The 23,275-nt window shown below is 33.9% G+C and overlaps 1 non-coding gene and 1 pseudogene across 1 annotated transcript; one reads left to right on the forward strand and one right to left on the reverse strand.

Moving 5' to 3' along the window:
* Positions 1-699: 699 nt before the first annotated feature.
* On the reverse strand, positions 700-9,647 carry LOC109445254 (DNA primase small subunit; annotated as a pseudogene).
* On the forward strand, positions 9,025-9,131 carry LOC141568169 (U6 spliceosomal RNA). Its single transcript, XR_012491213.1, has one exon. It is a non-coding gene; the product is annotated as a U6 spliceosomal RNA (small nuclear RNA).
* Positions 9,648-23,275: the final 13,628 nt, after the last annotated feature.

Genomic DNA, 23,275 nt, shown 5'->3' on the forward strand with positions numbered 1-23,275 from the left:
ACCAGACCAATAGCTTACTTCTCAATGTTTCTCAGAAAACAGAATGTAAACCAGAATGAATGTAAATCAGAACGGGCAAAAAAAATTTGACACTTCAAAATCTATCATACAAAATTAAACATAGAAGAAAAAAACTTTTAAATTAAATTTAAGTATATAAATATATAGAAAGTTCAAGTGTTTTTAACAACTACAACAGATTTTATGTTGGTCAAGTTGGTTATTTTTTCTCTAAACTACTTGTTTAAGGTAGATTAATCCTATGGTTCTCTGAGGAAAGAAGAGCTACAGCTGCAATGTATAGTGCCCAGAATTGTAATCTAGTAACCCATAGCTTTTGAATTGAAGTTTTGGTTTAGATACCCAGTTTAACATGATTTAACATGATTTTTAAAAGATGGGCAGTGGGGTTTTACCAATAAAAATATCAGTAAGCAAAATTAGAAAGTGACTGGAAACACACTCCAGGTATAGTTTACCTTGTATGTCTAGGACTTAAAGACAAAGCCCTCATTCACCTAGAACATTCACTCTAGAAGTATGGAGGCTGCATCCAGTGACCTGACATTTAAGTCTTGGACATATTACTGCTCACTTACCTCTGGAAACCAGTAGAACTGAATATTTATATCAGAAACCTTAGAATTCTCTTTGTATAATATTAAATTTTACAAATTTATCTGCAATCCACTTCTTCCATTATTGCTCCTTCCAGGAAACTTGACACTCTCCTTTCGTGGTCTCAGGAATCTTTTCAACATAATTATTTCTCAAGGAAAGGGAATTTTCTAAATCACTCTCCTTGAGATGATCTCCTTTTTGCGATTTATCCAGATTTTCAAAAAACTTTTCAAAAACTTTTACAAAAAAAAGCTAGACTTGTCTTTTTATAATCTATGATTCATTGTATGATATCAGATTCAGCTTTGTTTTCCTCTTCATTAGTGGAAATGGCATCCAATTTATGGCAGGTGGAGCTTTTTGTTGGAATTGTAAATGGATCAAACTTATCCACTTTTCTGTAAATCAATAGGCACAGAAATTCAGCCTTCTTCAGATGCTCCAAACACTGAAGTGAATTGTGATGCTTTTGGAAGTTTTGTTGAAGTTCATCATGAATTGTTTTTGGAACAGGGCTAAAATCTTACTCCAGTTTTATTTTCAAGAATATCTTGATCAATCAAGGCATATTCCTCAAAGTACATTTTCATTATGTTTATAGATTTTTCTGATAAAGGGTGACTTTTTTTACTTAGGTTCTTTTTATCTTTTGTCCATGCTTTACAAAACTCACTCAACTATTCCAGAATGTACCTCAGAAGACAGTTTTCTGATTCATCACTGACCCAACAATGAACACCTTTCCTTCCAGAATATATCCAGAGATGATACTTGTGGGGACAGAGCCAGGAGTGCAGTTTCTGGGCTCTCGGCCTCACATGGAAAGGTGCTGGCTCAGGTAGTAAATGGTGATCAACTGTGATTGGATGGCCATCAGCTGTGGCTAGTTAGCCATCAACAGTAACTAGTGAGCCATTGGCCACTAATATAACTGCTGTGGCTATGCTAGCAGCAGATGGGGCCTAGCAAGAAGATGGTGGCTGACCTAGTAAGAGTGGATTGCAGTTTGCACGGCAGATTGCAGCTAGCAAGTGAGGTTGGTTGGCAGAGAAGTGGACAGCAGGTTGCGGATAGTATGGCTCCTGCTTCCTGTGTCTCCAACCCAGCTGCCAGCGAGGCTGTAGTGGTGTGACTCTCCTATCCATGGCTCCATGAGTGTTCCTTTTTGGCCTCACCATATCCTGTGTTCTTATGTGGGGAGCGGGACTAGGGACTCCGCATGACACCCCGCATGACAACGCTTCAATCCAAAGTCCTTTCTCAATGTTCAATTGATGCTGTGAATGGCTATTGTCATGAGGGTCGGGCCCTTAGAACACGTCTGCAGAACTGCAACATCTCCTCACATAGTCAGTCTTCCATGCCAATGTCAAACACCAGAACTCCCAACCCCCGCCCCTCCACCCCAGCCTGGAAAGCTCCCAGCTTCACTATATTGCGTTGATTGGGTCTGTGGGGACATACTGTGCCGATATCGATCTTGTACGGACTCATTTGTTGCATCTCTTTTTCCACTCTGGCTGAAGGATTGGTAGCAAACACAAATATCGTCTTTCAATGTGAATGAAATTCATGATATTTAAAGTAATTCCTTATTATTCTGCTACAGTTGGGCAAGAGATAGTACTGTGAGTAGGGGAAAAGCCTAAAGTAATAAAGCTGAGGCAGCTTGGAGACACAAAATGTCTCAATACTAAGCGGAACTCAACGCAAGCGGGATTACCATAGGAATTGGCGGGAACAGCAGAGCGGAGCCCCCACCACTGCACAGGTTCTTCGTGGACGTGTTCTGCAGTTTGCAGGGGTCTCCAGAAATTGTAGTTCCTACTTGCGGATTGGCCTAGGCCCAGGATGCGCTCCTGAGTTTCCGCCCACCAGCTCTAACACTAGGCCCAAGACTCAGGTGGACCAAAGGAGGCCCGGCTCATTACAGGTAAATCTGCAGAGGAAGGTGAGCGCTTGAGCATATTGAGAATCAACCACCAGATGAAGAGACACATAAAGCAAAGTATGTGCGAAGGGTCTTGGAATTTCCATCCCCGACTTTTGCCAATCTGAACGAGTTCACAAACCTGGAAGTCCCCAGAGGAATTTTTAATACACTGCAAGTTCCTTGCTGCAAAAACCTATGTATTCCTGAGGAAGAGAAGAAGATTGGAACAAAGGGGTAATTATCAAGTTCATTTGCCCTCACTGTGTAACTGCTACCTGGATTCTGAGCCTCAGGGTATGAATTAACTTCAGATACAGTTCAGAATTTGCTTATTAGTCTTCAAACCTTCATGGTCAAAATGGTTGAGAAACTTGCCAAAATGAGACATGATTTCTTTCTGGGTAAATCTTCATTTGATTCTTTCTGAACTAATAATCTAAATTTCAATACAGTGAGAAAAACAAACTGGTGAATTGGTACTGGACTTTCCCCTTCATTGCCTGTCTGGCACAATCCAAAAAAGTTAACATTACTCACATTTTTTTGAGACGATCTGGTTTAAGAACGTTTTTTCCTATCCTAAGACCATAACTATGTTTCACTGTATTTTCTTTAAGAACTTAATGTTTATTTTTTCATAAATAAGTCTTTATTAATATGGAATGCATTTTTAAAAGCCCAGTGGAAAAAAATAACTTACTAGGGTAGAAAGCCATGGAAAGGTTTGGGGACAACAGGATGATAGGCTATATTAAATTATCTATCCTGTCTTTCAGGAAAATAGGGTAAAGGTTGTGCCCTCAAAACTCTGCCAGGTGAAAGTCATTTCCCCAAGGCTCTTGCTGGTGAGGATCCAGCCCTGAAGATTCTGGAAGACTTTAGCCCTACAGTTTTAATATGGAATCAGATGCCAACTGTACTGTTGAAACTGGAGTGGTGGCAGCTTTAATGATCTTTGAATTGTCATCAGGGTTATTTATTTATTTTTTAGGTATAATTGACATATAACATATTAGTTTCAGGTATACTAAATAATGATTTGTATATATTGCAAAATGATCGCAATAAGCCTAGTTAACATCCATCATCACACATATTTTTTTGTGTGATGAGAACTTTTAAGATCTATTCTCTTAACAACTTTCAGATATGAAATACAATATTATTAGCAACTTTTAAATATGCAATACAGTATTATTAACTATAGTCACCATGCTGTGCATTAAATTCCCAGGACTTATTTATCTTATTAACTGGAAGTTTGTACCTTTTGACCCACTTCATCCATTTTGTCCATCCCCCACTTCCCAACCTCTGGGCAACCACAAATCTGTTCTATGTAACTACAAACATTTTGTTGTTGTTGTTCAGGGTGATTCGTCCTTTTTCTTGAATAGTGCATGTTCACAGCTGAATAGCTTTACTGCCCTGTCCTGTAGAATCTAAGAAGCCCAATAGCCTTTCTTTGTTTTACTCCTTCAATTCAAATTTACAATGTTTCTGTTTATATAATCCCAAAATCTCTTTATCAAATGATAGTTTAGTCACAGGCTTGGTATTTTTTTTCTGAATAAGCTTTCCCACTTCTTTTGCAATATGGAGAGGCTGAGAATTTTCCAGATCTTCAAGGTCTGGTTCCTTTCTGCTTAACAAGTCCTTCTTTAATTCACCTCTGTCTTCTCACATTTTACTATAAGTAGTCAGAGGAACCAAGCCACATCTTCAACACTTTGCTTAGAAATCTCCTCTCCTAAATGTCCACACAAACACAATTCAGCCAAGTTCTTTTCCACTTTAGAACAAGGATTGCTTTTCCTATAATTTCTAATAACATGTTTCTCATTTCCACCTGAGACCTTAAAATGGTGTTTAATGTAAATGTTTCTACAAATATTCTGTTTTTATGATTATTTATGTATTCCTTAAGCAGAAGGAAGCTTTCTCTTCAGCTCTCTTTTTTTTCCTTTTTGAGGTTCACTCAGAATCACCCTTAACATCTATATTTCTAGCATTTACCTCAGAATTCCTCCAGTGTCTACCCAGTACCCAGTTACAAAGCCACTTTCACATTTTTAGATATTTGTTATAGCAGCACCCTACTTCTTGATACCCACATCTATGTTAGTCAGCTCAGGCTGCCATAACAAAATATCGTAGATTGAGTGGCTTAACAGGAATTTGTTTTTCACAGTTCTGGAGGCTGAAAAGTCAAAGAGAAAGATGCTGGCCATTTGGTTCCCTGGTGAGGGTTCTCTTTTTGACTTGCAGACAGCCACCTTCTTGCTGTGTCCTTATATAGCAGAGATAGAGAAAGGAAGCAAGTTCTCTGGCATCGCTGCTTATAAGAGCACTAATCCCAACATGAAGGTCCCACCTTTATATACGATATATGACATGTGATATCATATAGTATATCTTCCACATAACGTATGTTTATGTACATAAATATATGATATATATAACAGAAATATACCTTATACTTTATATATATTTAAATCCAGCAGTATTAACTAAATCAACTAATAATCCACAAAAGCTATACAACAGGAACCGATTTAGCAAGAATGAACAATCTATATTTACTGAAGTTTGTTATATTAAGTTTTTTAAACAAATTTGAATAAATAAAGAGGTATATCACATTCATGGTGAAATGACATAATATAGTAAATGCATCAAATACTGAGGGGGCCAAAAAAATATATGCACATTTTAAGAAAGAAAAAAAAAACTGTATTAAAATAACGCTGATGGTAACCACTTTGAACACCTCTTGTAACTGCAGAAGTCAAACGTGACTTGTATTTGTCTTTTGTTATCAGTATGTACTGACTATTACAATTTTAATACAGCTGTTTTCTTTCTTAAAATATGTACACATTTTTTGGCACCCTCTGTATTATCAATTTTCTTCCAATTAGCTTATAAATTCAACGGAACTTCAAAAAAATTATGTTGGACCTGTGATTTAACTGAACAAAATCATTCAGAAATTTATGTTGGAAGCTAAGGACCTATAGATTGCTAGGTTTATTTTAAGAAGATAAATGAGAATACTGACCAGATATTAAGACATTTAGAAAAGCTATAGTTATAAGACCATTATCATCTTTAGGCAAGAGGAGACAAGTAGATAAATGAAACGTAATAGAAACATGCATATGTGGAAACACAAAGTATATTATGAAACAGCACCAAAAATCAATGGTTAGAAGATATTGGGGAAAACAGACTCTAATTGGAGAAAAATAAGCCTGGACCTTCCCTATTTCTGATTCAAAGGCAGATTCCAAATATGTTTGTGGACAAACCATGTGAAATTTGCACCATAGTCTACAAAGTTACTCTTAGAAGAAAATTAGGAAAATTGATTTGTGGACCATAAGTAGGAAAAGACCCCCAAAGCACAAATTATGATATAAAGAAGCTAATTCCTATGATGTTATCAATACAAAGGTTTTATGCTAAATGAAGGATACCATTGAAAAATGGGTAAGCTATTGGCTACATTTAAAACAAATAAGGATTTGTTATCTGTTGTATAGAAATAACTTGTATTAATCAAGAAAAGACGAAAACTCCAATGGGGAAAATAACGGACTAATGAATGAGATAAACTACCATAGATCAGACTTCTTCACAGCTAAATAATACACAAGGAAACTCCCTTAATCATAATCATAAAACGCAAATTAAAACAGTGAGAGATCACTTTACTCTTATCGAAAGTCTATAATTAAAAAGGATAAAAATATCAAGTGTTGGTAAATGTGTATTGGACAGAGATAAAATCTATGTTAATATTAATAAGAAACATCTACTCAAATGCATAGTAGCTATTGGTAGTGTTGGTTTTTACAACAATGTTGTAAAATACTCATTTCTCTGCATTATCATTTTCAGATCTTTGTCATAAAGGTAATTATCCATTCACTGTGCCTGACATATTTAGATTCTACTATGTACATATCTTGGAACAAAACAGTTGCTAACTTTATTTTCATAAAACATAATAATATTGGAATTAAATATATTGAAAAGAAATCATTTTACTCCCCATAAGGCTCAATCAAAATAAATTCCTATATTAAATTAAATTGCATTTCAGTGATTTCATCCTCTTTTAGTCTTTAGCAATTAGCTAGTTCTAAGTTTCTATGTCCTTTAATTCCATATTCAGTCACTTTATTAACTTCCCAAGTTGATAATTACAAATATTCTAAGCCATCCTCAGTAGTCTTTCTCTTAGTGTTTTAATCTACCATTACACTGGAAAAACAGCTTTGTCATAAACTGGGTAAAGAAACAAACCTGACCAACTTTTACGTGAATTAAATATGTAAAGAACATAGGCTTTGGAGTTGGAGAGACCTGAGTTTGTATTCTGGCTTCACTACTTAATGCCTCTACGACCTTAGGAAAGTTATTTAAGTCTCAGTTTCATTGTCTGTGAAATACTGGAAATAGCACATAAATCTCAGGTTTGTTGGAGGATAAAAATGACATAATATAAAACCATTGGTCCAGTACTTATCCCATATCAGGGGCTCTCAGTGATGATTCTATCAGATATGAGAGTTCTAAATTTGATCAATTTTATTCCTTGGAACCAAAGTATCTAAAGCAAACTAATATCTTTAATATATACATATTTTATTCCATTTTTGAGTATTCACTCTGAGGCCTGTATAGTCCTAGTTGTTGGCAGTGCAAACATGAGCTTGAATCTACTCTGGTGAGGAAGAACATTTCTAATTAGAAAATTTACCTAATTTCCAGTAAAAGAGCAGACAAAATTGAGTCCTGGGAAAAAGAACCAAGAGCTATAAAATAGTTACACTCTAAGAAAGCTATTATCCACATTTCTTGTTCTTTCTTTTTTGGGTTCATATATTCTGTCATCCCTGCTTCTTCTGTGGGTCAGCTTCTTTATCTTTCTCCTGTGCATCAGAGTTTTTTGTTCAAGTTGCTCATGGAAGCCCAGTGACAGCCACATAAGACTCTTCGGTGCAGAGACTGCATCTTTTAATCTATCTGGATAATGACTTCACATTCCTTGGAGACAAATTCCAATTGACCCAATTTTGGTTAACTGTTCACCTAGTCCAATTGGCTGTGGCAGGTGCCAAGGTCATGGAGTTGGTTGCTAATCAGAAGAAGCTAAGAGGATGTAAAGATCTAAAGATATGGTCTGTGCAGCCCAGAATGGATTCATTTCTAGCCACTAGTAAATATTCTTTGGAAGGGAAAATATATTATTCAGAGAAATGGAACTTGAAAAAAAAGCTAGCATAGGCTGATTGAAATAAGATCAACCATGTCATACCTGACTTCATCTAAATTTTCCCACATCAAAATATCTTATTGCAATACAGTGACAAAAATGGAAATATTTATGAGTTGATGAAACTGTTACATGAAGCCAAGAGTTCCCAGACAAAGACTTTTAGTGTCTTGATAAATTGTTATAATTGTACAAAATAATTTTTAGACCCCTTTATAAACCATATTTATTTGTGAGCTCATTTGTTTCAATCACCTTGCTGATGTAAATAAGGACACAAAAAATTTGTCTTCTCTCTACTCAATTTGTGGTACAAATTCTTCCCCAGATCCCAAACAAATACAATCTATTGGACTGAAAGATGAGCAGGTGAGACTCTGTATGTATGTTATTTTTAAATATATGTTTGCATAACAATATTCGAGAAGGAACTTATGGTAACTCGTTCAATATTGCATCAAAAAACATTACTAAAAAAGTATTTCAAATATAATGCCCTACTGAAAATGGATAAAGGGCATCACTCTACATTACACACACAAAAAAATCAATAGTATTATCTGGAATTTAGATATAGGAAAAAAGAAGTTGTGGCATCCAAGGACAAAGAGTAAGTCAAACAGAAGTAGAAACATAATTGGATTCTTAACACCAATTAATTCTGTAGCAAAGACAGTGAAATTTGAAACATTGCAACCGTCTTAGAGTGGAGAGCTTATCTAAATTAAAAATAAAGTATTTCTCAGGCTGTGTGCCCATAAGGAGAATTAATAATATATGATTTACATCGCTGAAACTCACTCTTTTTCTTGAACAAAATTACCTTTAGTAAAGTTCAGATCAACAAATACTCAGTGCCTAGCATATATAAGATTCCATATTAGGTTTTGAGGAGAAAGAATAAAAAGTTGCAATACCTTCCTTTAGGGATTTTAAATGAAGATATTAGATGAGGAAGACATGAATACACAAATATTAATTCACTATTATTTTCAGAAAAAATAGAAGCATGTACGCAATGCAATAATAGGAAGAAAGGTATGTTGAAATAGGAAGAAAGGTATATGGTTTACATACAGTATAGAAACCACAGTTTGGTTTACTAATCTTATAGATTCCAGACTTATGAAGATAAGATTCACCATAAATCTTAGTGTCACCTTGCTGAGGTGAAAAGAATTGACAAGTGCTCACTTCGGCAACATATATACTAAAATTGGAACAATACAGAGAAGATTAGCATGTCCCCTGCGCAAGGATGACATGCAAATTCATGAAGCATTCTGTATTTTTTTAGAAACAAACAAACAAAAAACAAACAAACAAAAAAGAAAAGCATTGAAAACATATTTATTTTCTATGGAGGATCAAAACTTTAAGCCAAATGTGAGAGGTAGTAAATATTAAATCAACAATTAGTCAATAAGTGAAAGAGGTTTTTGTTTGTTTGTTTGTTTGTTTTAATATATTAGGACCTCCCATGCATCTGAAATCAAGTTGGATAGTCAGTTACCTACTTCATGTCTTGCACATGGAATGGGTTCCCTTTCAACATCGCTCCATCGCTCTACTTGGGACCCCTGTTTGTGACAGATCTCAAACAAATTTTCTGGCTCACTTGTCTCTATTTTTCATTCCATAGCCCCAATTTATTCTTGTCTGTGACCTTATGGTCTTCTTGTGACCTTCTGCTCTAGGTATATTTAAAGATTGTCCCTCATTTGTGTACTCATACTTGGCATCCATGATGTTCCCTTTGTTTTTTCCTGATGGCCTAAGTTCTGCCAAAACTTTTTCCAGTAGATTCATGTCTGTCTATTATGTATCAATAATCGTGAGGTTGGTGCAAAAGTAATTGTGGTTTTGGACTATGAATTTTAAATCATTATAACTAGGCTCAAACACATCTTTATTAATCAAAATAGGAACAATTACAATCAATACATTTTTGCCAACGAGAAATGTTTGTTTATTCCTGTAGCATAAAAATTCGTGCTTCGGGATTCAACGAACTCTTGGAAAGCATTTTCTACATCCTGCTGGTTGTGGAAGCGTTTTCCCTGCAAAAAATTGTCAAGATGCTTGAAGAAGTGGTAGTCTGTTGGCGAGAGGTCAGGTGACTATAACGGATGAGGCAAAACTTCGTAGCCCAATTCGTTCAACTTTTGAAGTGTTGTTTTTGTGACATGTGGCCGGGCATTGTCATGGAGAAGTGGGCCCTTTCTGTTGACCAATGCCGGCTGCAGGCGTTGGCAGTTTTCGGTGCATCGCATCGATTTGTTGAGCATACTTCTCAGATGTAATGGTTTTGCCGGGATTCAGAAAGCTATAGTGGATCAGACCAGCAGCAGACCACCGAACAGTGAGCATGACCATTTTTGGGTGCAAATTTGGCTTTGGGTAGTGCTTTGGAGCTTCTTCTAGGTCCAACCACTGAGCTGGTCATTGCCAGTTGTCATATAAAATTCACTTTTTGTCACACATCACAATCCAAACATGAAATGGTTCATTGTTGTTGCATAGAATGAGAGAAGACAACACTTCAAAACAACAAATTTTTTTTTTTTTTGGTCCACTCATGAGGCACCCACTTATTGAACTTTTTCACCTTTACAGTTTGCTTCAAATGCCAAACAACCATAGAATGGCCGACATTGAATTCTTCAGCAAATTCTCATGTAGCTGTAAGAGGATCAGCTTTTTTTTTTTTTTTTTTTTTTTATTGCCCTCAATGGGTCGTTGTCAACTACCGATGACTTGCCAATACACTCCTCATCATCAAGGCTCTTGTCACTTTTGCAAAACTTCTTGAGCCACCACTGAACTGTATGTTCGTTAGCAGTTCCTGGGCCAAATGCATTGTTGATGTTGCGAGTTGTCTCCACTGCTTTATGACTCATGTTGAACTCAAATAAGAAAATTGCTCGAAGATGCTTTTTGTCTAACATCATTTCCAGAGTCTAAAATAAATATAAAATAAAAAGCAAGTAATACGTCATTAGCAAAAAAAAATAATAAAGTGAGAAATATACATTTAAATGGTATATAACATAACCACATTTATTTAAGAATGTATTCCAATATCAAATGGCAAATTTCAACAATGCAAAAACTGCAATTACTTTTGCACCAACCCAATACTTTTCAAGCCTTGATTACCTGGCCCAGATTTTGTCCTCTTCTCCTTGCAGCTTGCTTTAAAAACTTCAGAATTATGTTAAGGATTTATAATAGTTGTCTTGTATTGCTCAAAATCTGATTTATATTTGGTTATTCTGTCAAAGTTTTGCAAATTTTAAGCGAAGGCTTTATTATTTTTATTCTCACTGTATCTACAGATCCCATCAAGCCTACACCCCTCTTTCTCACAGTGCCAGTGTGAAACGTCTTGGCTGAGTCTGTGATTAGAAGCTTAACACGGAACATGCTCCCAAAATACTTCCAATAGTAGTGCAAGTGAATGGTTTGGTAGAGGATGGAAGCCGTATGGTACATTTCTTAGTACCAGGTGCTGTTCTCCTTGGAATGTTATCCTCTGTGTTTAGATATTTGATTTTAACAAGCTGCATTAAGAATACAGTATTATTTAGGAGAAAAATTCCTTAAGGACTACTTGACATAACCTCCGTTAGGATTATATCCATTAATGATATTGTATTGCCATTTCCAGAGGGCAGCCATGGAATGCAGGACAAAGACATGGGTAGGTGGGAGGCAGAGTTAGAGGGAACTGAACAGAGGATTTTAATGATACCACATACACTAATTACTAGAACTGGCAATTAGACATCTTTGTCCTAATCTTAAATATGTCTCAGACTGTAATTGGCAAACCATTAAATCTCCATGTTTTCAAAATTTTCTTCTGAAAATAAGAAAATTAAGTTTGATTCTTGAAGGTACCTTTGCTCACCATGTGCAAAATTTGGAATGGCTGTCAGAGCTTCATTCTTTGCTTTTGATTATTTTTTAAATTGAAAATACAAATATTTTTATTGCTTTAAAAATACTCCTGAAATGATAGCAATTTATAAATTGTAAAATGGAAAAATAAGATATAGACTTTAAAAATATTGTAAATACTTTTGAGATATGGGGGTTACTTGTATTTAAATATCCTTTTTAATATAGGATATTAGTAAGAAACATACAGTACATACATACAAATTGACAAGTTTATACACAAGTGGCACTGAGCATCCTCATTCTTGCATTTCATATTCTTTCTGTTCTCAGAGGAGAACTTGCATTTCATGTTCTCTCTGCTCTCTCTGTCTTCAAATTTTCAGTCATTCAGTGGTCTCAAATTCTGAATCCCCTCCCTTCTAGTCAAAGATTTACAAACCACATGTAACAAGGCATAATAAATACATTATAGAAGTTGAATTTCTTCTCTCAAGAACTTAAATGAAGCATGGTAGGTAATTAATTATTTCATGCCAGGACAGAACTATTCTTAAAATCATTATATGTTGTCTTATATTTCATACAATTTTATATTTGAATTATTCATAACAGGATTTGCTTAAATTGTATTGTATTTTTCATGTCATAGTTACAAAGACATTTTCAAAATAGGACAAAACATAAAATGCACAAACAATGATGTAAATTGAATTTCATTTTATCTGTGCTATGTGAACCAGAGACATGTTGGACAAAGCAATTTTTTTTTCACTTATATGAATTGGTGTGCTAAAGGGGAGAAGAGAAACATTACTTTAAATCTAGGGAGTTGGAGTATATTACACAGCTGAGCTTATACTGTTGGAATACTTCTAGGGCCATATTACGTTTGTGATTTTCAAAGGCAGTGTGGAAATCTGGCCCTGAGGAAATGGTCTTGCTGAAATGGTATAAACATTATCCAGAAAGGATGAGGTATAACAGAATGATGGTTGCTGACTATTTTGTTTTGTTTTGTTTTTGTTGACTCTTTTTAATACTTTCATTGTAGATTTATTGATCTCAGTTTCTGTGTCTTGGAAGAATTAATTTTATTGTTGTTCCCTGCTGATGTTTTTCCTTCTATTTCTAGTGTATTATTTGTACACAATACCACAAGTTTCCAAACAGGATGTTAAAAAGCATAGAGAACTTAATTTGATTTACCTTTGAGATTTATCACCTTGAAAAAAGAAGCACAGGTGAGATATTAAAGAACTTCATTGTACAGTAAATTAAATGAGACCAAAAGTTGCTAGAATATAAATTAATTGATTAGCATGTAGTCTTGTAAATAAACATTAGGATGCTAAGTTCACCTCCCTTAAAAATAGATCATTTCTGCTTGAGAAATATGCCTACAAATTAAGAATATACTAAAAGCATTATTCTATGTTTTCATAATATTAATACATTTTGTTTCTAATATTTAAAATAATATTTATAAGGATTGTGTGAGGTTCTGACAGGAACTTGTATTAAATTCCCATCATCAAGACAGAATTATCTTCCCATCCATTCATAATTGTAACACTGAATATTATTACTGTATATAAAGTATGGACTTCTAATTCAACTTTCTAGAAGACTGAATATAATAATATTTATGTTGGTCTATATATGACTATGTATATTTCATTTAAAATGTATAAATTTGCCATTATCCAGTACTCAGAATATTAGGAATAATTCACAAGAGTTACAACTTAAAATGATGTATGCAAAGAACAATGCAAGTGAGTTTTAAGTTATTTTTCAATTAGATTTAAGCTAATGTTCTCTTACCGCACTTTAACTGATGCTATATTGTTATTTTTAAAGTATCGCTGGAATTTATTGTTTAAAAGTATGAAGATTTTCTGCTAAAATTTGAAACCACTGACAGTAGCAAAGGCCATCCAGGAAAAAAAAAATTTTTTTTTACTGCTGGAATGCTACCTCATTTAAGACTATTCATTTAAAATAGTTATGAAACAGTGTGAAAACTATTACATTTATAAAACACTAAGCCTATTTTTTTTTGGTAAAAATTCTCACAGTTGCCTGTTTCTGATACTTTAAATATAAATAATTCACCAGCTACTTTTTTGTACTTTTTAAGTGATTATGCATTGTAAATATGGGATAGTTTCAAAATGAAATACAAACTCACAAGAGACTATGGCTTCTAGTCAAGATGGAGTAGGGTATCAGGATTTGCACTTTAATGTGAAAACAAATGAGTGTGTGTATTTTTTTCTCAATTATTGGATACCAGGCAACACATGATGGTGATCCTGAAGCTATGAGAGAGGGAGGAAAATGAGGTGAATCCTATTTTTGCCTTAACATACTGCCTATGCCTTTCCATGATGAAGCACAGGGTAGGGGGTGGCCAGGGAGGAGTCTAGAGAACTTTCTGAATTGAGGAGATGGATCTTAATGCCGGGGGAGGCCAAGGTGTTCATATGTCGTAGGCAGAGTTCTGGAGAGGCAAGAGATACACAGAGAGAGTACTCTGGAGATTTTTGAAGGGTCTCATTCGAGTGTTCAGCTGAGTAAAAACTACGTGTGGTCAGGAAAATAACTGTCTGAAATGAGTAAAGGGAACAATCCAGAGAGTTTGCACAGGGCCTGGAAAAATTGGTCTTCCAACAATCCAAAAAAACCTTATATTTTGTTGGACATTGACTATTGCCTGGTGTATTGCTTCAGTTTTAGGGAAAATTAGCCCTAGATTAAGGCTGCTTTGTTCCCAGATAATAAATTTTAAAAGTATGCTTAAAAAGATCAAAGAGGTTTTAAGAGCTTCCCAGAAAAAACTCAAGGATATACAGGGGATATAAATGCATAGAGCACCTCAAAAGGTCAATGTCTGGCTTCCAGTCAAAAATTACCAGACATGTCAAAGAACAGAAAAATACAACTCATAATAAAGACAAAAAACAAGAGAAACATCCCCAGAACAAATACATGATAGAATTTATAACAAGTGTTTTAAGAAGATTATCATAACTGTATTCCATATATCTGAGAAGCTGGGGAAAAAAACTTGATCAAGTTTAATAGTGATATGAAATCTATAAAAAAAGATTCTGTGAAAACTACTAGAAATCAAAACTTAAAATTTCTTAAATTAAAAGTACAGTACAAATTATCAAAAATGAAATTCAGAGAAAATAATGACTTTAAAAATTGAAAAAAGGAGCCAAGTGCTGTTGGACAAATTTAAGTGGCCTAACATGTACTGAATCTCAAAAGAGAGAAAGAGAGTAGGAAAAATATTAGAAGAAATAATGGTCAAAGTTTTTCCAAATTTGATGAGAATTTTAAAGCTCAATAAAATCCAAACACAAGAAAGCTTAAGAAAACTACAGAAAGGCACATCATAATCAGAGTCCAATATTGTTTTGTATTATTAGAAAATCACTAGTTGAGATAATTCAATGCCATCTAAGTCGGGGGGGGGGGGGAGCATAAAAAACAGATAAACCAAAAATAAAAAACATGATTTCCATGTTAGTGTTTCATTTCAGTTCAGAAAATAAAGAAGACTGTTGGATAGTGGGTAGTTCAAAAATAAAGGGTCAGTGGAAATTTCACATTTTGGGGCATGATGGGTATTGAATCTTTTCCAATGAACTCTGTAGACCTTATAATAGAAAGACCTGTTCATGTCCTACTTGAAGAACTCTGATCTACAAATTACTTTTCCATCCTAATCTCTCATACCTTTCTCCAACTCTTTTTTTTTTTTTTCCTAAATTTTGAAATAGAAAAACTAATTCTGCAAGAAACTACTTTATCTGTCAGTCTTCCATGGCTAAGAGGTTTCCTAAGAGTATATAAAGGGCACAAGAGAAAGGAATTGTGGAGAAAAAAATATAATTATTTGAAATATAGTTCAGCTCAATAGATTAGGATGAAGATGTCAGGAATAGGTTTAGGTGCTGGTTTAGGGGCTCTGAGCTTGGACCAGGTCCTATGGTCAAATGGTTATTTGGTCATTTGGTAGATTTTTCTGATCTTTCTCTCATTTGTTATTTCTTTCTCTGTTCTTAATCTGTCATCTCTTGATACTCTCTTTGAAAGTGTCAGTAGAAAGCAAAATTTATATTTTGATAACAATATTTTATTTTCATAACTGTAATTAGGATACCAGTGCAGCAAAACTGTAGAGGTGAGTGAAATATTTTTAGTATACTTCGCCAGAATCAAAGTGAGCTAATACATTTGCCTAAGGAAATTGTGCTCAATAAAGAGCTTTTACAAATAGAGCTAATTACCACCATTTACATTTTCATACGTAATAGCCCAGCCCAAAAGTGTACGATTAATGATAGTTTCATTTTTTTATGGTGAAAGATGTGTCATTTAGAAGATTAAATAAATACATAAATTAAATAGCTAATGAACAGGATTTAATTTTCAGAAACTTGGCCTTGGATTCCAGAATTATTTGCTCCTAGGAAAGACAAAATATATATATGTTATTTTGGGAAAACCAATAACTTGATCAAAAAACCCTTACATTTAATTTTTAAAAAAGGTAAGTATGATAATATGGTACTTTCCAAATATTAACACAATTTAAATAATAAATTTCACAAATAAAATTTAGGTGTTTCAAATCCAGGAGACTTCAACTAAGAAAAGGAAAAGTATCTGGGACTACATGCAAGGCTTTTTGAAGTGCTCAGATATAAAATGTGCATTTAAAAATGATGCAAGAAATATTATATAACCATAATAAAATAAAAATATCCCACAAGAATAAAGTGAAAAGCTATAGGAATTATGAAATTATGAATCCTTTTAGGGCTATATTCAGAACAGGGACAAGAATAAGAAAGAATCCCTATTTGGAACATATGATATAAAATTATCAAATAGAATAAAGGGAGAGAAAGAAAGAGAAACAGAACATATAAGTACTATTTTTTCTTGCTTTTTTTGTGTGTTTTGTTTTTGTTTTAGGTTATTTGCTTCCTTAGAAGGAAATGTGTTTAGATTATGAAGATAATTACACAGTTATTAAGATAATTACCTTGAAGAATACTGCAAAATATTATCAGACATTGAAGGTGTGAATGTAACATCACTATTGGTAATCTTTTAAATGTGATAGATATTGGGCAATATACTATAATAGGTGATAGAATATTGGTGAATGTCGACATCATTTTTAATAAAAGGAAAAGTAGACTGAAGACCATTAGTTCAATCCTTGACAGTACATGTGAATATTATTAAAATGAATTACTTTAAGTTATTTTGAAGAAAAATTAATCTTGGCTTTATTAAAAACATTTCTCTGAAAGATATATTTCCTTTAAATTTGGTTAAAATCACTATAATAGTCAGCAAAACATGATTTCTTGGTCTCTGTTGCAGTAGACTTATCTAAATAAGACATCTAAATAAGAGTAATTAAGTACAAGTTTAATATGAGCCAATACTATATTATTTAAAAATAACATAAAGAATTTCCAGCAACTTGATTGTAGCAGCAGTAAAGAACTAATGAGCAAAGAATATCAAAAATATCAAAAGAAAAACCTTCTAGATTATAACTTCATTAGAATCAGGTGGCAGAGGATTTCATTTTTGATTAGGACATGAAAAGATATGGATAGCCTTCACTCTGGAACTGTGTTTCCCCGAAAATAAAACCTAACCAGAAAAGAAGCCCTAGCATGATTTTTTTTTCAGGATGACATTCCCTAAACATAAGCCCTAATGCATTTTTTTGGAGCAAAAATTAATATAAGACCTGGTCTTATTTTCGGGGAAGCAGAGTATGTTATAGAAATGCTGGAGGCAGTCTTTCAGTCTAAACAGAAATAATACAAGTTGGAAAGGTAGACCTACAGGAAGGATTAAAGAATACTATAAATTGTAAATAAGTACATATAAAATATTTTTTTCTCATTTCTTCAAATACAGTTGTCTGTTTAAAGCACAGACAATAGCATTTTGTTGTGAGGTTTATAACACACATAGTGATAATTTGCATTATAACTAGCACATAGGAAAGCAAGGGAGTAACATGGAAGATTACTTCTATAACCGTGTTACATTATACCTTTATTGGTTTAATATTAATTTAAGAAAGACTAATAAATTAAGGATACTATTTTAGTACTTAGAACAATCACTAAAACATTAAAACAAAGAGGTATACATATAAACAATGGAAAAAGTAAAATGAAATCCCCTCCCCCCAAAAAATGGAAATAATTAACTTAAACAGGCAGGAAAAAGGATCCAAAGAACAAAGAACAGAGGAAAAATAGAAAACATATAGCAAGATAGCCAACAAAAATCAATCATAAAATTACATTAAATTTAAATGGATTAAACACTCCCAATTAAAACGTAGAGATTGACAGAATAGACTAAAACAAAATAAAAACACAATTTTTCATTCATAAGAGCTGCATTTTATTTTTATTATATTTGTTTTCCTTTTTTATTTTGAAATACTCCCTAATATTCAGAATGTATAAGAATGGTAAAGAGAATTCCAAAATATCCTTTATCCAGATTCACCAATAGTCCACACGTTGCCGTACAATTCCATGAAGACATTTAAATTATCTTGAGTCATCAAGGCTCAGAGAGCATTAAATGACTCCCCAGAGCGTCACAGCTAGTATTGGTGCTTCATTATAAACTCAGACAGTCTAAGTCTAGAACACACGTTCTTAAATAGTATGTTTAATTACTATCTATATGTATAAATGCAATTGGTAACTGCTGGTGTCAATACTCAAATGAAAATCAAGCTGGCTTTATAATACTGCTTTGTATCTCAATGTAAAATAATTAGTTGACCATAAATGGTTGGTCAGAAGTCCATTGTGATACTTGGTAGAGTACAGTAGTAAGCTGATCACAGGGGTTGTTCAAGGTTACAGCTAAATGACCATATATCATGGATAGTATATAGAGAAATTCTGCCTTGGGTAGGTGATCAAATTAAATGCAAGAAAAAGCCTGTTTAAATTCTAAGACTTTATTATATCATCTACTGTTTTATTGGAATACTCATAATTTCAGTTCCCTAATTTGCCTTTTCCCTGCAGTCCAAAAAGTATATTGCATCCTTTAGAAGTCATCTTAATTTATCAATAGATTTTCATTGCATTCATAATTGCCTTAGGAATTAAGGTACTTTCCAGATATTAAGAAAAATCTTCATAATCTTAAATTAGAAGGAGGGTCTTATGTCTCATTAAAACTTAAACTTCATTAAAATTTTCAAGCTCCATTAAACTTAGTTAAGCTTCCTTTAATGTGGTTTAGTGTATTTAGTTCTTTAAACCAAACTAAAAATATCTAAAATTTTAAAAATTCTTGTTCTGTGTTTAGGCTCAAAGACTAGATAAGCATCTAGAAGACTGGTTAAGCATCAAAAGCTAATTAACCTGGGATCATTTAACATCTTTTCTTCATGGTTGACAAAACACTCAGGTTGTTAAATCAATTTGGATTACGTTAAGTAATTTTAAATATTGTTAAAGTTTTTTAGGCATCATTAATCCAATTAATCATAATAAAGAAAGTAAACAGTCTTTTGTTCAATTTTTAAGAAAAATTCTTGTTTAGTTTGGACAAAACTCATTAAGTTTATGAGTAACATTATTATTTCTTATCTTCCTTTACAGTTATTAACTGAAACTACCCCTATTTAGAGATGAAGACATTGAATCAGTTAAATTTTAAGCATTTCCTTTACCAACCTATACATTCAATGTTAGAGAAACATTTAAAATTTACTGCACTGTTTATGATTCAGACTATGTCTGTCTGTCTGTCTGTCTGTCTGTCTGTCTATCTATCTATCTATCTATCTATCTATCTATCTATCTATCTATCTATCTATCCTAGCTGAATAATGAATGAATGGATAAATATGCCAGATATGGTCATTCTTTATATTCAATTATTTGTTACTGAAAGGAAGAGAATGTATAGCAAAGGGCACATGAAGGAACCCCCCGTTATTTTTTGATCACCATCTGCTTTTGGTGCGCCCTTGGACTATTTATTTGTTTCAGTGCCATTTGAATTAATATTTAAAAATGCCTCTACACTGTTCAGAAAGTTAAATATTCTCAGTGATTTCCTTTTACCTTATTTCCTTTCAATTAAAGAAATGTTTGAAAAATGGTAAAAAGGAACATTAATTTATGTTCCTAGGTATGGTGTAAACTGCCTTTCACTTTGCAAGGAATATTCCAACATACCCCTTTTTCCGAGAAACTGCACAGATGTGTCAGACTCCTTAACATTTACAAGGTTCATCTCATATCCTCTTGCATGTTTGTGTCTTACTAAGGCAGCTAGAGAGCTTGTCACCTCCAGCTATCAGTCCAGTCAGCATAATGTCATCAATATAATGAACCAGCCTGATAACTTGAGGAAAACAGCATAGTCAAAGTCCCTCTAGATTATAGTATGACCAGGAGCAGAAGAGTTGACATATCCTGATATAAGAGAGTCAACATGTTCCATTTTTTTCTGAGCATGATTATCTTTGTTGATAGAAGTCTAAAGAAAGTAACGTAGATGTGTGGGGGATATATTGGTTATAGGCACTAAAAACTCTATTTCTCTACCACCATTGTTATTGGTAAAACTATCTGATTGTTTGCAATAATACCGAGCCATTCATTTTGAAAGGCCTGTCTGGCTTTTGTAGTAGCCAAAAAAAGTAACTTAACGGGCATGCAGTAGTATCCATCAGCACTAAATTTTCCAGGTACTATTTGATAATAACATTGATTTCTGCCAATCTCCTGGGATAAAGTATTGCTTTTAATTCACTGTCTTTGTGCAGGTGTGATTTAATGGCTTCTACTTGGTACAACTGCCACAATGGCCCTCACTGCACAGGAACAAATCTAAGGATTCTTCTAGTTCTAGGACCAAGGAAAGAACTACATGTAACCACGCTTCCACTGGATGTCTTGTCAGATGACTGACTCATGCCACATCTTCATCTTTTAACTGACCTCCTATGCCACTCATTCTGACCAGTGAATCATAGTGGAGTTTAGGGTCTCTAAGAATTAGCTTCAGTTCAGAGACAACCTCTAAAAATTCCTGGAAGGTCTGGGTATTTCTCTTTCCCCAGGTGTGTTCACCTTGCTAATATTTACATTAGCAAGTTTCTGTAATTCATTTTGGTAAAGGCTATATTTTCCCAGAGTAGGTCTTTTACTTCTGCGTTGTAATAGGAAACAGATCTCTTGTTATGGGCCTGGAGGCAATGAAAGGTGGTGAGGTTGGGTCTGTATGAGAATCAGGCCTCCTTGGGGCAAGTGCACAAGGTAAAAAATTTTATGGGCAGTGATGTTTGTTCTCTCAGATATGAAGTGGCTGCTTCTATAAGTAAGGAAGGTTTACGGTGATTTAGGGATTCAGATTTCTTGGTCTTACCTATTTTTACCCAAATGACCCTGACCTTAGGTTTTAACATCTTCCACAATATGCCTTAATGTTAGTGAAGAGACCTGGAGGTGTTCCACATTTAATTGGCACTGCAGCTTTGTAACCCTTGCAAGTCAGACCCAGAGTTATCTATCTTGTGGCTGTAGAAGATTAGGAACCTTCCAAAGATTTTTATAGAGATTTTCTAATTCTTTTTCTTTTTCCTATTTTCTGACCTAAACACTCAAAAACTTACATTTCTCGTTTCCCCTGGGTACCATACAGGGTTTTCAGAAGCAGCCATCCCATGCTAGAATCTTTGTAATCTCTATTGTGAAACAACCACTGATGGTACAGCCACTTTATATTAAAACATCAACATCAATATACATAACATTTCATATATACATATGCTTTATATATGTATGTTTATATATGTATATATATATAATATATATGTTTATAAGTACATATATACTAATACATGTACACATAAATACATATATAAAACATTTCCCTCCAATTTATATAACAGCTCAATCTTTCAGAAGAACTGCTTTTGTAAATTAGAAGGATCCTCTGGGGCCACAAAAATCTATGCTAAATCAAGTAAGGTCAAATAGCAATGATCTTTCTCTTTCTATGAAAGTTCACCATAAGCTTAAACCCTCCTCACTAATTCAGCCTAAGTTTAAATGACAAACTCACTCAATCAGAAGAGATAAGTCTAAAATACAGGCAACAGACATTAATCAAGTTGGTATCATGCGAGAAATTTGTGACATCATTGCCATATAAAATGGATCCTATGTAATCATGCAAGGTGGACATTAAGATGACATGCTGACCCATGACCAATCTAGTATTGTGATGATTGTCAATATTTTCTCCAATTTGTCTGAAGTCTTTTAAGCCCTAGGAGGATCTTCAGGCTTGAAGCTACTGAATGCATAGCTAAAGGAATAAGCAAGTGTTGGGTGAAATGGCAAACGCGTTCAGTAGAATTTGTCTGAGCCTCAGGTCTGTGGTCTGCTCTGCTTCTCTCCAGGAAACCTGAACCACAAACTCAGTTTTCTTCCTAGCATTTTTGGCCATGAATTCTCTCCATTATTCTCAATAACCATCACTGGCTGTTTGACTCCTTGAGGATTCATGTCACAAAATTAGTATGTGTTAAGATTTCTGATCTGTGAATTTCTCTCATAGATTCAGCCAGACTCCCCTCATCTCCTAAATCCTGTTGAGGCATATTAGACACGCACATCTTCAGTACCCTCATTGTGCTAACAGAATCTGATCTGGTACATTTACCTGATTATTTTTATAATAACAAATGAAACTGTATTTGGTTCCATACTGTACAAGAAAAACATCTTGGTGTTTGAGGTATCATCTTCCACTAATTTATAGAAACCATCAATTTTAATATCAACTTACTGAAATTTTGCTGTCTATCTCAGAATGTGAACCAATTAGCAATCAGGAATAACATGTAATAAATGAAGCATTATGTTCTAAGTAGTTTCATCTAAAAAAAGGAACAGGTGTATTTGAATCAGTAAAACTATGGGATTGAAAAGCTTTTGCGGATACAGAAATGCCATTTTATTACACCCTCTATCATGCTATCTCTATTCAGCCTTCAACTAGAAAGTTTCCTGTGGAAGTGGAACTTAGAAAATTTGATTTAACTAACAGCTAAGAATGTTTTATAATTACCGTATCAATTATTCATATGTAAATGTTTCCAGGCTACAAGGAATATGTATACAATTTGTCACATAAGCAGGGCAATTTCTTCACAAGATAAATATGCTTAGCAAATTATTTTCTCATAAAGCAAAGGTGAAATTAAGCTGAACCCTTACTGAAATATCAAAAATGTGTATTAGTCAGGCACAAATTAGTTTTTCCTGTAGACTTAAAAACAGTACCTAATAGCTTCACAATCATGTGATATTTAGTATCCATATATTTGCATATAAATTACTCTTTAAGATATCTTTAATATTTATATGGAAAGACAGCTGAAAATGTAGTGAATGTTAAAAGCAGCAATAAAAATGTGTCCATTG

This window comes from Rhinolophus sinicus, linkage group LG01 (assembly GCF_036562045.2).
Source record: "Rhinolophus sinicus isolate RSC01 linkage group LG01, ASM3656204v1, whole genome shotgun sequence".
Classification (NCBI taxonomy): domain Eukaryota; kingdom Metazoa; phylum Chordata; class Mammalia; order Chiroptera; family Rhinolophidae; genus Rhinolophus; species Rhinolophus sinicus.